We start from the raw sequence: 3,870 nt of genomic DNA, 5'->3' as shown, positions 1-3,870 counted from the left end.
CTCTACTTTTAAGATTAGGCTTAAAACTTTCCTTTTTGCTAAAGCATATAGTTAGGGCTGGACCAGGTGACCCTGAATCCTCCCTTAGTTATGCTGCAATAGACGTAGGCTGCCGGGGGATTCCCATGATGCATTGAGTTTTTCCTTTCCAGTCACCTTTCTCACTCACTATGTATTAACAGACCTCTCTGCATTGAATCATATCTGTTATTAATCTCTGTCTCTCTTCCACAGCATGTCTTTATCCTGTCTTCCTTCTCTCACCCCAACCGGTCGCAGCAGATGGCCGCCCCTCCCTGAGCCTGGTTCTGCCGGAGGTTTCTTCCTGTTAAAAGGGAGTTTTTCCTTCCCACTGTCGCTTGCTCATAGGGGGTCATATGATTGTTGGGTTTTTCTCTGTATCTATGAAGCGCCTTGAGGCGACTTTTGTTGTGATTTGGTGCTATATAAATCAAATTGAATTGAATTGAATTAAAATCGCTTCATGTTTTGGCCACCACACAGTGTTTTCCGAACTGATTCACGATCTGAAAGTGTGCAGATCTAACGTACATAATCCTTTGTTAGGTTTATTATTTTCATTTCACACGTAAAACATTTATAGATTCATTCACCACTCCTGTTAGTTTGAGCTTCAGGCTGCTGACGAACTCCTTCAAGATATGCAGGTAACATTTTTAGTGGAATCAGTTGTTAAAGAGGGAACACGCTTGTCTAATATTTTGTACGGAGTAAACGTTATATTATTTTAAATTTTTTTTTAAAGTTTATGTCACATTAAGTTGGTTAACTTAAGCTGTTTGATAATCTTTGCTTTAATCATAGACTGTATTTTAGGCGTTCCCTTTTTTCCTTGTTAATTGCGTAGAATGATGCACAGAGTGAACCTCAGCCAAGACCAGTGCGCTGGAAAAAACGTGACAGACAGGGAGCTTTTATTCCTCAAAGATCATCAACCACTCGAAGTACTAGTTGCATGCCACGTGCTCAGTGTTCACACAACCATTGATTTTATCTCACAACTTGTTTTCACCAAAGAATTTCAGTAAGTAAATATTCTTCAATTTTTTTCCCCCTCCAGTGTCCAGAGAGCAGCATCAATGTCCACGTGAAGAACCTAGTTATGTTGCCAGTGTCAACCCAACAAAAGGTACTTTACCTTCTTGTATTTATTGTGATTTCTGTTTACTTTTATATTTGTTGTTATAGTTGAGTTATGCAGGGCTTTTGTGCAGTCCTAAGAAACATACTGCCTAGAGTGTTTTTCACTTTGTGGAAGAGTTTCTTCCTTTCTTTCTTTTTTTTCTGTTAGTGTATGGTGCTTCATCAGGAGCTCCTTCAGTTGTTGGAGGATGGAGAAGAGGATGCAGCCATGACTTGTGAGACGTCGTCTGAGTCAGCTGCTACTCACTGGGCGATCAGAAATATGGTGTCCTTGCAAAAGTGGAAAGAGGCCAGGCCTTGTCTTATAGACAATATGTTAGCTACTCTGGATCCACAGTCACACCGTGTGTGTCAGTGTGGCAAACAAGTAGTTGTGAGGTGTCTGGACTGCCTGCCTCTTCCATTCCTTTGTGCTGACTGTGATATTGCAGTTCACACACGCTTTGTCCTGCACAACAGAGAGGCAGTAACAGGAGGGTTTTTGCAGCCTTCATCAGAGTTTCACAAGCCAATAGGTACGGTTTTTAAGTCTTATGCATTTCTTGCTTTGTATGAGTATGAGTGGGTGCTGTTATTGTATATTTATTGGAGTGGAGTGGAGTGCTGTAAAGTTTGAGGTGGACAGGATGTGCAAGGAGCCATGCTTTAGCTGCCCTGCCTGCACTCCAGACATGCTTGCCGTCTCAGTTGATGGAAACCGCAAGCTTTATCGCTTTCAGTCAAATGCAAGGTACGTTATGCATTGTGTACATAAGTCAAATATGGATTTGTAGAAAAATGTATTTTAATGTTTCTTTTCAAACAACTGTCACTGTGTTCGTTCAGCACTTCAGAGCAGGGGGACTTTGAAGGTGTCTTCATTGAAAAAGATGAGGAAGTTGCTGAGTTTGTGAAATACATCCAGAGACACACAAATCATGTAAGATACACATATATATATATATATATATATTAGTGCTGTTAGCGTTAATCTTGTTAAAATGACGTTAATGCCATAACCATATACACATACACGTATCCAGTGATGCCCTCATGCAGACCGATATTTGGCCCTGGCAGAGCACAAGTGAACGTAAGCTCTTGATATATAAATATCCTTTTTAAACAAACTCCCAGTATCTGAGCAGTAGTTGAATGTTTTGTTCTTGAATCATAATATGCTACTATGTTTTCCCATCTGATGTTGTTAAACTGTAGCTGCTGCTGACCTCCGGACAAAGAGAAAAGTCTTTGAGAAGGTGATGGCTGTGAGGCGCCTGAGAGAGGAGGAGATGATCCTTTGCAGGGAGATGCGGCATCACTGGACAGTGTTGCGAATGCCATCTGTGGTGTTGGGAACAATCTCCTCAGACTGTAAGCACTTTATTTATTTATTAATTTTTTGATGAATCGATTGAAAATAAGAGCAGATGCTAAAGTCTTACTGGATCTTTTACCTATATCTAGATTGCTAGCTAACACTGCCTTCTCCCTTTTAAAAAAATGTTTAATTACAGCATCCTAATTCCTTGTGTTTATGAGGTGAGGTTTTTTTTTTGTTTGTTTGGTTGTTTTTTAACTTTTCTCATATTTATTTGTTTTGTTCTTTTTACAGCCTCCTTTGTTGGCATGTCGGAGGATGCACAGAAGGGACTCTGTAGCCTGGTTTTAGAAAACAAAGTGAACTGAAAGCTGAAATGCTCAAAGTAAAGGACGTGTACAAGAGAATCCTCAGCCACCAACCACTCCTGGAAATGGACTCGGAGGAGGACATTCCAGACGATGCCACTGAGAGTGATTTGAGCACTTCTGCTGAAGACTGATTGTGTCATCATTGATGTTATGTTTGGTAAAATAAAAAGTTAATCACATCTCTGTTTAATGTGATTTTTCAACAGACATTTTACATTTTGAGAAGAAAAATGGAATTTCCTTGGTGCAGTTGTTTACCCTGAATCATTATTTCCCATCTAATTTAATGACTAGTGTACATGTTCAGATACGATAACATAATTTAATTTATGGGATGCTTTCTGGGCTGCTCAAATGATCACAAAATTTAAAAGCACCAGGCAGCACACTCACAAGTACATTTTTTGTTCAGTGTTTTGTCGAAGAAATCAACAAGTACAATTGAGATGTTTGCTGTAGTGGTGTGTTTGTTAAGAAGCATGCCAGCACACTGGTGAAGTGACAGTCCCAGAATGCACCCGAGCCAGTGACTCGCCCCAGAGCAAATGAAATTGCTTATCTAGAAAGACAACCGTCATCAAAGAAGAAGTAAAAGAGTAGGAAACAAATGGTAAGGGAAGGTACTGTGGGGTAGGAAAGAAAGGCCAGAGCTGTGCAAAATGACCTCCAGCAGGCTACAAATGTGCACGTCTGCTCAAACGGTCAGAAACCGACTCCATGAGGGTGGTATGAGGGCCCGACGTCCACAGGTGGGGTTGTGCTTACAGCCCAACACCGTGCCGGATGTTTGGCATTTGCCAGACAACACAAAGATTGGCAACTTTGCCACTGGCGCCCTGTGCTCCTCACAGATGAAAGCAGGTTCACACTGAGCACTTGTGACAGAGTCTGGGGACGCCGTGGAGAACCTTCTGCTGCCTGCAACATCCTCCAGCATGAGTTTGGCAGTGGGTCAGTTTTGGTGTGGGGTGGCATTTCTTTGGGGAGCTGCACAGCCCTCCATGTGTTCGGCAGAGGTAGCCTGACTGCCATTAG

General features: G+C 41.6%; 1 long non-coding RNA gene across 2 annotated transcripts; it reads left to right on the top strand.

Annotated features, from left to right (window-relative positions):
* The first annotated feature begins 922 nt into the window (after nucleotides 1-922).
* On the top strand, nucleotides 923-2,841 carry LOC146566476 (uncharacterized). Of its 2 annotated transcripts, XR_014893729.1 has the most exons (4): nucleotides 923-1,150; nucleotides 1,313-1,894; nucleotides 1,990-2,236; nucleotides 2,362-2,841. It is a non-coding gene; the product is annotated as an uncharacterized LOC146566476 (long non-coding RNA). The 2 variants fall into 2 exon arrangements; XR_014893728.1 differs by having other exon boundaries at nucleotides 1,990-2,841.
* The last annotated feature ends 1,029 nt before the right edge of the window (nucleotides 2,842-3,870 follow it).

Source organism: Mchenga conophoros, linkage group LG9 (assembly GCF_057382185.1).
Source record: "Mchenga conophoros isolate Kocher_MC1m ecotype Shallow Benthic linkage group LG9, M_conophoros_male_GT1.1, whole genome shotgun sequence".
Classification (NCBI taxonomy): domain Eukaryota; kingdom Metazoa; phylum Chordata; class Actinopteri; order Cichliformes; family Cichlidae; genus Mchenga; species Mchenga conophoros.
This window is presented reverse-complemented; position numbering and strand designations above follow the sequence as displayed.